Genomic DNA, 14,285 nt, shown 5'->3' with positions numbered 1-14,285 from the left:
TCCTATCCATGTTGAATGTTGATGTAAAGATCTTGAGCAAGGTCCTTGCGACCATACTCCTGCTGTATATGTCCCACCTCATTCGTGAGGACCAATGTGGCTTTATTCTGGGGAGGAATAAACTCTATAATATAAGGCAACTCTCGCTGATATGGCATGCCTTGTCCTCTGATCAGAATCCTTTTGCGTTGGCTCTGCTCGACATTGAACATGTGTTTGACTCCCTCTTGTGGAACTACCTGTGAGAGGTACTTCACCAGATAGGCATAGGTGCTAACTTCTTGAAATGGGTGCAGGTGTTATATGCACAACCGAGTGCGAGAGTGAGGGTGGGGGACATGATTTCTCTGCAGTTATCACTGCATCACAGTGTTGCCCCCTGTCTCCTCTAGTATTTGCCATAGCAATGGAGCCGCTGGAGTGTAGGCTCAGGGCTGCCATGCAAGGCTTGGGTGTATCAATAGAAGGAAACACTCATGTGGTCTTCCTGTACGCCGATGATGCTATGATCTTCCTTAGACAATCTGAGTATTCGGTGCCCATACTGTTGGCTGTCCTTACCGAATTTGGGGAGATCTCTAGGCTCTCAGTTAACCACACTAAATTCAAACTGTTCCTAATGGGAGGATTGGTGGGTGTGCCCGAAGAGACTCTTCCTCTGACAGCCCTGACATGGGAGACAGGTACCATTCAATACTTGGGGATTAGACTGACACAGGTTGAGGCTGATTTTAAGGTGGCCAATATATGTAGAGTGGTGAACAGATTTAAGCCATCCATAAAGTTTTGGAATACACTGCGACTGTCCTTGATGGGGAAAATAGCCATAGTGAAAATGACTATATTACCACGTTGCTACCTGTCTTCCAGGGCACATTGTGCGAAGTTCCCAGGAGTGTGTTCTAGGATCTCAACTGACTAATCACTGAACTACTGTGGGCCTCAGGGAGGAAACAAGTGTATTTTTCCACCCTCCGGTGCTCTCTTGCAGGGGTGGACTTGAGTTGCCTAATTATGAACTGTACTGTCTTGTAGTCCAGCTATAACATGCAGTACGTTGGATGGCTGAGGGCGAAAACTGGGAAACCAGATTGCTACACAATACTTGTGGCACCGATTCCCTCCTGGAGTTACTGATGATGGGAGTCAGGCCTCCAACAATGGTGCCAGTGATAGTGAGGCTGGTGTACAGATCCTGGGAGAGGGCTATCAAGATGGTTCTGCAGAGCCCCTGTTTGCTTTTGATATGCCAATATGGATCCTTCAACCCTTTGCAATGATTGCAAGGTCAATATCCACCAGCAGATGGCGTGAGGTAGAATGTGACAAACTGCAGGACTAGTGTCCGAAGACCGTTTTATCACACTTGGCGATTCAATGGCCTCCTTTGGCCTAGGTGCGGGACAATTCTTTCCATACTCCAAAATAGCAGCTACGGGCTGGGGGCGTCTGGCCATCTTTTCCTAAGACCCCACCTCATTGCATTTATATAGAGCCTTGAGAGAGGACTTACCCTGTAATGAGCTCCTGGTGGAAGCTAGATAGCATGGTATATTGGGTTCACCCCTATCGGCAAAGGACTGGTTGGCCATATATGAAGTGGTCAAAACAGCATCATCCAACGCTTGCTTTAAGCTGACGCAATATAACATAGTTCATCAGATGTACCTCAGGCTGAGTACGCTACACGCCATTTAATCAGATCATCCAGCGAAATGCCCCACATGTCAGTATGTAAAAGCACGTTTTATAACTATAATATGGGAAAATCATACTGGGAAGAAGTGTTCACTTTACTAAAGGACGCTACCAGATGGGACACATCCCGAGAAATAGGATCATGGCCCTCATTCTGACCTTGGCGGGCGGCGGAGGCCGCCCGCCAAAGTCCCGCCGTCAGGTTACCGTTCCGCGGTCGAAAGACCGCAGCGGTAATTCTGACTTTCCCGCTGGGCTGGCGGGCGGTCGCCTTCAGACCGCCAGCCAGCCCAGCGGGAAAGAGGCTTCCACGATGAAGCCGGCTCGGAATCGAGCCGGCGGAGTGGAAGCTGTGCGACGGGTGCAGTTGCACCCGTCGCGTATTTCACTGTCTGCGCAGCAGACAGTGAAATACATGTAGGGGCCCTCTTACGGGGGCCCCTGCAATGCCCATGCCAGTGGCATGGGCACTGCAGGGGCCCCCAGGGGCCCCGCGCCCCCCCCTACCGCCATCCGGATCTCGGCGGTCCGACCGCCGGGATCTGGATGGCGGTAGGGGGGGTCGGAATCCCCGCGGCGGTGCAGCAAGCTGCGCCGCCGCGGAGGATTCAATGGGGCGGCGGTACACTGGCGGGACCCCGCCAGTGGTGCCGGTCCGACCGCGGCTTTACCGCCGCGGTCGGAATCCCCATTGGAGCACCGCCGGCCTGTCGGCGGTGCTCCCGCGGTCCTCCGCCCTGGCGGTCAAAGACCGCCAGGGTCAGAATGACCACCCATGTCTGTTGGGATGGGTCCCTATAAAAAAGAAAAGTTTGTTCTGGGAGCCTACCATTGATGTCCTTAATAAGTAGTTGGGGTTTAACTGCTATCTCTGATTAATGTCCAGTATGTTGTGGAGGTTCAGAAACCGTTGAACATTTTATGTTTTTTTGCCCTGCCTACTTCTCTCCTCGGTCAAAATGGATCCGCAAAAACTGTTGAGAATTGGGCCTGAAAAAATGTTGTATAGTGAAAAGGGTTTTAAAAAGTCATGGCTCTAGTGAAATAATTTTGCAGTTAGCAAGTTTTTAGTGGCAGCATGGCATACACACAACTGTTTTGTAAATAAGATTGATATGATGAAGGATTAGGTGGGACTATTCAGACGAGTGGTTTAAGAGTTTATGAATTTATCAGTTTCATTTTATAATTGTATAGGCTACAAAAACTTTTAAATTTGAATTTCTTTTATTCTTCTATTGTACTGTGATGCTTTGATGGTTAACTGACCGAATAAAGCTTGTCTTTGATAACGATGATGAAAAGGAAGTTAAGTAGACGGTTACTTATTCTGGCGCTCACACTGGTGAAACATAGGATAGCCATCCATTGGCTGTCCCCAACTCCCCCTAAACATACTGATTGGAAAAAAGACACAGCTGAGTGGGCGTCTGCTGAAAAATGGACTATACACAAATCTTAAAGAGACAAAAAGCTATTGGAGGATCTATGGGCCTGGGCCACGATGATCGCTGACTTACTAGACCCCCCGACGAGCAGTCCGCGTTATCTGAATAGTGAGAGTGCGATTGCGCCTGACGGGGGAAGGGCAGATGGAATGGGTTGTTCATCCAAGTCACGAAATTAAAAGGGAAATTACTGGTTGAATACAGGTCATTAAAATCATTAATGGTCAGCTCGATGTGGGTGGGATGGGTACAATCAATGGGAGGAATCAGGAGTCTGTTGAGAGTATAAAGTTGTCTGAATGTACTGTTATACGAGCCTGCGCCTGTCTCATTTTACTGATCTTCCATGATGTAACCCGATGTTGATTAAATGCCAATAAAAACCTATACGTTAAAAAAAACACTGAAGCAGAAGATAATTTAAAGGGAATGCCCCATTTTTCACGGGAATGGTTGTTATCCCCCCCCACCCCTTAGAGCTTATTCGGCTCCGTATAAGACTATAAGCAGCTGTCATCCAAAATATCACCCGGTGCCACACCCCTGCTGCCCCAGGTTCTTTAAGGTGGCTAAATAACGTGCCTGGAGTAAGCAATGATGCTTTTCCACAGTACTAAAGAGAATACTTAAGGTCTGTTATACTGATAAATGTTGTAGCTCACACCCAGAACAAGTATTTTTCTTCTGAGGGCCCTACGTGCAATCACTAGAAACAACAAATCACCAAATCTCATAACATATGTATGTGCTACAAAATAAATGTAAAAGTGCGATAGATAAGGTTGAAATCCTTGGATCTTGTAGTTGCCAACTCAGAATGCTATGCCTATTGCATATGAGGAGCCAGATAATGTGGCTTGAAATCCATAAGAGATAAACAACGCATGGCAATATCAATATGTCTATCCAAAAAGACCATTACTTTCATCTTTTTATGCAGAGCATTCAGCCCGCTGACATTCCATGTAATGATATTGCTTTTAAAACAGTGTTTTCTATCAGCCATCCCACCCATATATGTCTGTTCACCATATGCCAGCCCTCAGATCATAGTGACCGTAAGTGCAAGTGCATATGTCATAATAATCAAGCCTAGAATAACTACCTCCTTAACCCACCCCAACAGCTCCGGGCACAGCCTGTGCATACCCATACTCCTACATAAAGCGAATTAACAACCATAACAATATCAATGATGGTATTTGCCATGGGACAGTAGAATGTAGCTAACCACCCTGCAGCGGCCAGCACTTCAAAATTTGTTTCCACTAGTATGTACCTGGCTTTTTAAGTGTACAATTGTCATATCATAACGTTTCTATGTACTGCCATTCGTCGTTGACAAACCCTAGACTGTATTGGTTTGAACAGGGGTGGGAAACTCTTGGACAGCCTCCAGATCACTCTCAGCTGATTGTCAGACCAATCTAGTCGCCATGACAACTGCAGTTTAGCTAAACACTCAATCATATCACTCAATCATATTGATGGGTTTGAGGGTGCTTCCACCACCAATCCAGCCTTAGATCTGGGCGGAGAGAAAAACTCCATCACAAACGTGACAGATATCCCATCTGCCGTATTATGATCCCATTATATTATGTGGGAATCCTTTGAGAATCGTAATACGGTGGATGGGATATCTGTCATATTTGAGACTGAGTTTTCCCTCCGCCCAGATCTAAATCAGGCCCTTGGTTATCTCTTTCGCCGCACAGTGCGGTTGGACTAGTTTTTTGTAATATGGTATTTGAAATATTTTCCAGCATCTTCTGGCCTACCAAATACAAATGCCTTGTCCTCCCACCTGACTCTGTTTCTCCAGGTACATCATGGAGTATTAGACTTTAATCTCTCAGCTTCCCCTTAATGTACACATTGGTCTCCCTATCCGATAAAAAGAAAGGGCAGCCTCTTGATATCCTAACTTACCTTTTTCTCTAGCCAGGAGCAATATGGCATTGTGATCCATATATTTTAGGGGTTTCATGATGATTGGACAGGTAGGCGCCCCTGGCGGGGGTCTTGGGCCCAGAGACCTATAGACACTTTTATTTGTAAACATAGGGGAGAAGTTGATGTGCACAAAAGGTTCAAGGATTAGTTCCTTTATGTAGGTTTCCAAATTACTAGTGACTAAAGTTTCTGCCAGGCCGGCCATCCTAACATTACATCTTTGGGATCTGGCATCTAAGTCTTCATTCTTATTTTGGGCCAGCAATAGTGATATTTTAGGAGCTCTCATTTTTTTTCCATAGTTGTGCATCCCTCTTCTACACCGTTAATTTGCAGTTCTCCTCCTTCAAAGCAACTGTCCTGTCTGTCCAGCCTACTTTGCATTTAATCCAGATGGAGGGGAGGTTATGCTTTATTTCAGTTGATATGATCTTCATATCTGTCTCTTCCGTCCCTATTATACCTGCAATGGGTGGGATGTCATGTCAACTCTGGCCCTTTTAGCTGGATAGGCTGTTTAGACACAAATATCAGTTTGCCCTGTCAGGGTTCACTTTTCCTCAAGCTATTTGTTTCCATTGATTCCCCCACCCCCTGAGTATGTGCCTTTTGACCCGTGTGCATCACAGCGAGCAAGTATCTTCTTGTCAATAAGCACCTTTTAAGTGGCACTTTCTTCGTAATCATCTATTTCAGTTTGTCACCAACATTGCATTAATACCATTTAATGTGGCTCTCGGGGACACACATATAGCTTATTCCTTACAGATGGTTTCTTATTCATGCACCATGTAACATAAGTATGGCATCCACAGGGGAGAAAGGGGGATGAGTGCCATCCAGAGAGGAGTTCTTTGCAATCTGATCACTCCAAGTGAACCCAGTGGTTTAGTATTTGCTTAGGCCTCCGTCTCCATTATCCACCCTCAATTATTTGACGGCATGGGACCTATGCATACACTTACTGTCCTCAGCCTCCTAACACATCACATAGTTGTTAATTAGACTTTGTTTCACCCCAAACACTACCTGGTTCATTCAGGCTTCTTCTCAGTGCATGGCCGTCAACAAGGTCGCCCACAGATGTGCGAGATGATGAGGGTATTGATGGCAAAACTGGGCAACTTGGTGCTCCGCACGCATGCATGGCCCTGGATTTGATACCAGCCGTCTCAGCTGTGCATCTGGGGCCACACATCACATGTGCGCTGCACAGCACCTTGGATTGATGTCTGCTGAGATGCCACCCTGTTACCATCCATCTTCTGAGGAGCCTGATGTGCAGAACCTTCAGGTCACCTCCTGTTGTCCGAAGTTTAGCTGATTGGTTGTTGAGGGCTAGGAGCACCACATTTATGCGGGCATCTTGGATCATCTCCAAGCTCCATCTCCAGTCATGTAGCTATTGCTTAAGGTCACACAGCAACTTAATACCATGGCCTGATGATAGCATCTCTGACTCTCTCATATTAAACTTAGGTACAAGGACAATAAGCCAAATAAATGTATTTCTTCAAGGATATGTACAGGAGGCCTGAACTCCACTCGCGATGAAAAGCGTCGCTGAGGGAGTGCCGCCTTGGAAACGACAATGCACAATAATGCTGACTTGTGCATTCTCTGTGGAGGCGAACAGATCTAACCAAGGCTCTCCCCACTGCAGAAAGAGTCCTTGTGCCACCTTCAAATGGAGACACAGCTCCTGATCTGGTAGGCATCAACGGCTGAGTTCATCTACCCTGGCGTTCAGAGAACCTGCCAGGTGTTGAACCACCAGGGTTATGCCCTGCTGTTCCAGCCATGTTCAGAGACAGAAGGCCTCTTGGCAAAGGGTCCATGACCCCACACCACCCTGCTTGTTGCAGTACCACATTGCGGTGGTGTTGCCCGTGAACATCTGCAACATCTTCCCCTTTTAAACAGGAAGAAATGCTTTCAGTGCCAGTCAGGTCACCTGGAGCTCCAATAAGTTGATATGGAGTCCGGATTCCGCTAGAGACCAGAGGCCTCTAATCTTCCTCTAGAGACCAGAGGCCTCTAATCTCCACCTCACCCTGATGGCCGCCCCATCTCAGAAGTGACACATCTGTCACTACTGTGAGATCTGGTTGGAGAAGGTACAGGAGTCTGCCTCTGACTCAATCGCAGTTCACTAACCACCACTGCAGATCTTTTCCAGTTCCCTCCGAGTTCTGAACCTTATCAGTGATATTCCCCTAATGATGTGCCCATTGGAACTTCAGGTTCCACTGCAGTGCGCTCATATGCCATCTGGCATACTTGACTAACAGGATGCAGGAGGCCATGAGGCCCAACAGCCTCAGAGTCTGTCTCACCAAAATCCAGGAAAGAGCCCGAAACATCTGTATTATAACCTGAATATCCTGGACTCGCAGCTCGGGAGGATAAGCCCAACACTGCACTGTGTCCAGAACAGCTCAGATGAAAGGGAGCTTCTGAGAGGGAGTCAGGTATGACTTTGGCACATTTACAGTGAACCCTAGCAAAAGCAGGAGGTTCGCTGTAGTCTGAAGGTGGGTGACGACAGCCTGGGGCGAAGGAGCCTTCAACAGTCAGTCGTCGAGGTAGGGGAAGAACGCCCAAGGGGCACTGGTGAGACCGAAGGGGAGCACAGCAAACTGAAAGTGCTCGTGACCTACCTTTAAGCACAAGTAGCGCCTGTGGGCAGGCAGGATGGGGATGTGAAAATACGAATCCTGTAAGTCCCAACGCTACCATGCAGTCACCTTGGTCTAGAGCAGACAAGACCTGAGCCAGAGAGAGCGTCTTGAATTTCTCAGTTTTGAGGAAGAGATTTGTGTCCTGCAAATCTAGAATAGGGTGAAGACCTTTGTTCTTTTTTGGAATCAGAAAGTAGCGGTAATACAACCACTGCCTACTTCTGATATCAGGACCCTGTCTATGGCTCTTTTGGCCAAGAGAGCCGTAAGTTCCTCGCGGAGCAAGACTAAGTGATCCTCCATCTGGATGTGTGTGGTCTTGCAGAATCACACTAGGAGGACTTGGGCGCTATGGAGGAGGGAGGCTGGGTGGTGGGCGACTTCTTGCCAGACCCTCTGGGTCTGAAGGTACCGCAACCTCATCCCCGCATAGGATGCTAACTTGATGGGGGACGGTGGATAGTTTGTGGATGGCATGGTACCCTGTCTCTTCCGAAGCCTCAAAAGGGGCAAAAAGCAGACTGTTGGTGAGGGGTCGCCGAGAGGCCAAAGGACCTGGCCGTAACCTGAGAATCCTTGAAACGCTCCAGCGCTGAGTCTGTCTTTTCACCAAAAAGGCAGGACCCACCGAAGGGCAAGTCCATAAGCTTTGCCTGGTCATCCCCCGAAAAGCCAGATGTACAAAGCCAGGCATGGCGACGAATGGCCACCGTTGACAAAATCGCTCTACGCAGCGAGTCTGTCGTGTCCAAACCACACCTAATCGTAAACTTGGCTGCATCTCTCCCATCTTTGACTGCTTGTGAGAAATTGTCCTACATGCCCTCCAGGACCAGAGGCAGCACCTGCGCCACCGTATCCCATAAAGTATGGGGAAAATGGCCCAATAGGCATGAGGTATTTACTAACCTCAATGCCGGCTGGAGGAAGAAAACATCTTCTTCCCAAGTTGGTCCAGCCTCTTGGATTCCCTGTCCGGGGGAGCAGAAGGGAAAGCGCCATGGGAAGTTGAGGCTTGGACCCCCAAGCTCTCTGGGGTGGAATCTTGGGTGAGGAAGCTAGGGTAATTTGGAGCTGGGCGATGGCAGCAGCCAACTGTCCTATTTACAGGAGCCCCTGCGCTGGGTCTGGATCACGTCCCCAGCAGGACATCAGTGACATCAGTGAGGGCTTTGCCAAAGGGTAACATCAGTTCCGATGTGGTAACCCTCGGCTGAAGCACCTCAGTCAGGATGTTCGTCCTGGCTGGCATCGTAGGCAGATCTAGGTCCAAGACCTCAGATGCCCTACGCGCCACCCTGCCAGAAGATGCTCCCTCATCAATAGCCACAGTAGGAGGTGAGAGCATGTCAGTATCTGGAGAGGTGTCCAGTCCACTGGCTTCTCCTAACTCCTCATACCAGTCCATCTGCTCCAATCCATACTCAAAAGGGTCCCGAGACCCCTCCCATTCCTCACCACTGCCTGTTTGATCACCATAAGGCTCAGGCAATGATCTGGCCCCTGTTGGAGCAATCAGCACCGGAATCGGCATCATACAATGCTGTTCCAGCTCAAGATCATCAGGTATGAGGATGGGGCGTGCACCACTGGTGGGCGCTGGTGGGGCAGGGAGCGTTGACGTTGGGAACGACGCCAGAGGAGGCAGACTGTGTGGACTCAGCGTTGTTCATGAGACCATATCAGATCCAAGAGACCACATTGCGCCGAAGCTGCCGGTGTGGAACCTGATGGGGCCTCTCCAGCTCTGAGGGGCCCGAAGGCGCACCAGCCAGGGCAGCCCGCTCAATTATGAGACGCATGGCCTCGTAAAATTCCTTGAGTTGAGCAGGGGTCGCTCTGACTCCAGGAATGGAGGGAGACTCGAAGTAGGCCCTGGCATCGGCTCTACGGAACCATGCTTGGAACGTCGACGTTCCTGACTCGCCTCATCAGCCGATGTGAAGTCAAAGTCTTCTTGGACTTCTTCTTTTTGTGCCTCTTCCCCGAGTGCCCAGAGGATCTCGAGTGAGATGAAGAGAAGAGGCTCCTAGAACGGTCTTGCGACCTCCTCCTTGACCGGAAACATGACCTCTGAGGAGTTGCGTCAACTGACGGACGACTGCCGAGCCACCATGAGCTTCAGGGACCACTCCTTCAAAGCTTTCGGAGCCATGGCATTCGGAACACAACTTGAGCATGGTCTCAGTTCAGACACCAGAGACAGACCTTATGGGGGTCTGTCACCGACATGGAGCTGTGGCAGGCGCTGCACAGCTTGAACTCCGTTTTCCTAGATGATATTCTACACAGACTTGAAAATATCTTCTAAAAAAAGGTCAAAAAAGGCCTGTCAAAAAAGACAGAGGGTACTCGATTTTGGATCTGCACTAACTGACGAGGAAGGAAAAAAACTGACATACGTGCTCCTGAGTGGTGGCTTTATAGCAACCGTGACGCAACCCGACGGTGCGTGCAAGAGTATTGCTCTGTAAAAGTTCTGGATTACAAGCTGACGCCAGGTAATTCTAAGGTAAGGAATCTGCAGCTAGACGTCTCTATCAGATGGTAATATTTTATTGCCCACAACAGCTGCCATTTTGTTTTTATTGACAACTTTAATTGTTTCAAGACGAATTCCGTCATCTCGTTGGAGATCATAGGGAACGCTGCTACATTTAAATGTGACTGAGGTATGTTTTTAGCATCTGTGTTATCTTATTTGTATGCATTTTCATATAGTCTCATTAAATTTGCCTCCATCCTTTTAGCAGCTTGTTCCCCAGTGAATGAATTGATCACTCTCCTTTTTGTCGTGGAGACAGAGCCATGATCCAAAACCTCTATTTAGGTTTGGTATTAGCACCTGTTAACTTGTATGCCTTTGTATAAAACAGACCCTCCAATTTTTGATTGCGAAAAAGTACAAAAACTAAAGCGAGGGGAGGTGTAGGACACAAAAAGAAATAGCGTGAGAAATGAGGAACCTCTGAAGCATGCTCATGTTATGGATGTATATCTGGTGGGATTCGCTGTACCCTATTAACTCACTGTTGATGACTTCTACTTTTCATGACATCCCTCACATTTCCTGATTCTTCTCCATACAGTTTTGTATTCATCATTTCTTTCCATCTCTCCAGAACAAGATTTGCTACTGCACATACACTATTTATTCACAAATGTCTCATAACTATAGAACTCTGTTGGCTTTCTTTTTTACCTTTACAAAATGCTGTTCCCATTAAAATTTCTTAAAAAATATGATACCTGTGTTATGGAAGGTAACTTTCCAGAGTTGGATTGTCCAAGCTCAACTTTGCTTTTCTTTTGTCATTGTTCTTTTAGGTCTGAGATTATTATCTTGGACTTGGAAATGATGATTTGGTTCTACCATGATAGTATCACTTTAAAGAATCCAACAAGCACTTAAACCCTACCCTAGCCTTGTCATTTAAAACGGAGTAATGCCATTTTATCATCTACACTGTGTTCAGTGGAGTCCCCAAGGATCTGCCCTGTTTTCTTTGCTTTCCTTTGCTTTAAACCTACAAGCTACACTTAACCCAGCTGGTCTACAGAGGTAGTTTAAGGTGCATTACACCATCAGTAGGGCCATATGAGCGATCTGATGACTTGGCAAAGACTACAGAGGCATTCAGGGTGTGGTGGCAGTTCACACGGGACAAGTATACTGAATGGCAACAAAACTGAGGTTCCTCGTATGCACCAATACAAGTGATTCTCCATTCATGTGGTCCACACTAATGGGCAACCACTACAACTTGTGCAAGCTGTGGGGAAATTGTATGAAAATGTATATTAACATATTTTGCTAAGTAGTTCTACACAATAGGCCACAGAAATTAATTCTGGGGTCAAAACATTTGATAACCTGTAGAATTATCACAAAGAATTACCTTTGGTAAGAACGATTAGCTTGATCCATTTCAGAACTGCTCTTTTAATGCAGGAGCAGTTTAAAACACCAACCACCATTCCAAACTATCTTTTTTATGTCCCGCAACTAGACATTTGCAGGCAAGTTATCATCCTGACCTCCAGGAAGGGTGGTTGGGAGCACACTGCCTCACATCCCAGCACAGTTTGCCCCTTTGCATCCTGGTAAATGCAGTTCACGGTTAGTGCTTACTTGAAAATTATCTGTAGTTTTTCAACATAATTGGTGCAGACATTGCTGTATATCTCTAGACACGTGTTTCTGGGTTTAGCCCTTCATTAGTAGAGTGGAGAGAACAAAGAAAGTTCATCTGGGGTTGCAGGAAATGCTGCCAAAATCCTCTCAGGTCAAGTACTACTCACAGGCACAGGTGCATCTCCAAAGCTCATCAGCTCACTGCCTCAAGGGAGACTTTTAAACAGGAAGGGGGTTGGGAGCACACTGCCTCACATTCCAGCACAGTTCACCCCTTTGCATCCTGGTAAGTTCACATTATTTATGATCCTAGCCTCCAGCCTGCAAGAAATTCCTAAGTTTGTTTGGCAGGGAGGACTCTCAAATAACTGGGAGCCAATCTCTGGAATGAACTCCTAACATGTCTTTGCAACATTTCTACTTTTCCAGGTTTCAAGAAAGAATTTAAAAAAGATCTGAGTTTTAAAGAAACTTGATCACATTAGATATTAATTTGTTCCAATTGTGTTTTTTAACTGTAATAGCTAGCTAATGGAATAGTATAAAATTGTGTAAATATATTTTGTATTCCTTACTGTATGTTATTTTATATTTATATGTTAGTTTCTATTTTATTTCGTGAGCACACTGTAACTGTCTTTAATGGTAGTTTTATAGAGTGGAATCTATAGTCAGGCAACCAAAACAAACAAGTCATTACCCACATACATGGAAATGGGGATTCATCTCTATACGATTTGTGACACATCAGCCAATGTGTTCCTAAAACTGATATAGCTGTTGTTATAGATTTAGAACAGAGTGGAAGCTATATTCTTCTCTAGCCATTACACTGGGTTCTTTATGACATTGTGTGTTAAAAAGACTAATCAGTCTGTAGGGTTCAGGGTCAGAACTCTTCAGATTATTATATTAAAAGGAACTGAATACTGGTCCTCCATGAAGCAGGCAAGATGGATGATAATACGTAATTTAGGAAACATTTTTACAAGCTTGGAGCCCATGATGGAGTGGAAGGCCTAAATGGTTTGTGAGTTATGGTTGAGAAGACAAGTGCTTCATTGTTTTTTGACTAATTACTTATCCACTCTCACATTAAAATTCCAGGTTTCTTCCTCTCTTATCCATCCACATATCGATTGACTTGTTGCGTCTTGTGAGAACTGTATTGATGTTTCATTCCGTTTTGTACATCCAGGAGATGGGTGGGTTGAATTCATAATATTACATTTAATTTTAGCGGAAATATTGTTATTTTCTATTGGATGTAAGCTACTTATCTACATCAGTACATAAGGCTTGATTTTGAGTATGCCCCTCTCTGCATCCGGTACAAATCTGAGAAAAGGCTTTCAGAATTTATTACATGCAATGATAATTTCATATATTGAGCTCATATAAGTAACATGGTGATTTTTATGCTTACCACCCCAAAAGCCACATGTCCTGATAAATACTGGGCTTTTTCCTTCTGTTAATTTTCAGCAGGTTTGATTTGCTCAAGTTCAAAGAAGGGTGAGGTTTTCATCACACGTGATAACTACTGGGTGTAATAAAACATTGCACAATTTGCAGTTGCTGCACAGGGATCACATTTGAAAGGTCCACTTGTAAAGAGGCCCTTCGAGTATCATTGACATGTTGAATGAATACTTCTGCAACAGGAAGCCAATGGAATATTCATCATTCAGCTACGACTCATGATATTGCAATATTAAGGCCAATCTGATAAAGGATTCTAAAATACACTGCGATAACCAGTGGTTCCTCAACAACTAGAGATAACTGCATTTCCACCATTACTTAAAAATCATAACTATTAAAAATACTTCCAAAACATTGGCAAGTGGTGAATGTATTGAAAATGAGCATGGTCATAAAGAATTGTGAGAACATTTATCCTACTGTGTGGCTATCCTTAAAACATATTATATTTGAAAGAATCTTCCATTTTGAAATCATAATCCAAAAATAAAAATAATTGAGTTAGGTCTTTTGATCCAAGTGTCTTGACTAATCACAAATGTAGGTAGTCTCTATGCCCATTGTTGATACAACATGATCTGATGGTACTCTCTGATGTATAGCAGTATAGGTCCCTTCCAATACTGATGGAGATGCCCAGAAAAAACAATTTGTAAATACTGAAATTGGGGAAGCAAATAGGACGCATATTCACTCTTTTGGCATAAATTAAATGCAGTCCTTTAATTGTTGTATCTGCTTTTCCATTATGAGTCTTTTGACGTTAACAGCAGGGGGTTGAACCTTTCTCTCAGTAGTATCTTGAATTCAGTACCATAACATGAAGGTGCCCACAGATGGTCCAGTTCTTAACCCCTGTACACAATTTTAGCATCAGCAATA

General features: G+C 45.6%; 1 protein-coding gene across 1 annotated transcript in view; it reads left to right on the top strand.

The window, feature by feature from the left end:
• The window catches only part of C3_1H3orf70 (chromosome 3_1 C3orf70 homolog), a 128,159-nt gene that overhangs the window by 81,102 nt on the left and 32,772 nt on the right, over positions 1-14,285 (top strand). The gene's annotated exons all lie outside the window — the stretch shown is intronic.

The sequence above is a fragment of the Pleurodeles waltl genome, chromosome 3_1 (genome assembly GCF_031143425.1).
Source record: "Pleurodeles waltl isolate 20211129_DDA chromosome 3_1, aPleWal1.hap1.20221129, whole genome shotgun sequence".
Classification (NCBI taxonomy): Eukaryota; Metazoa; Chordata; class Amphibia; order Caudata; family Salamandridae; genus Pleurodeles; species Pleurodeles waltl.
Note: the sequence above shows the minus strand (reverse complement) of the source record. Positions and strands in the feature narration are given on the sequence as shown.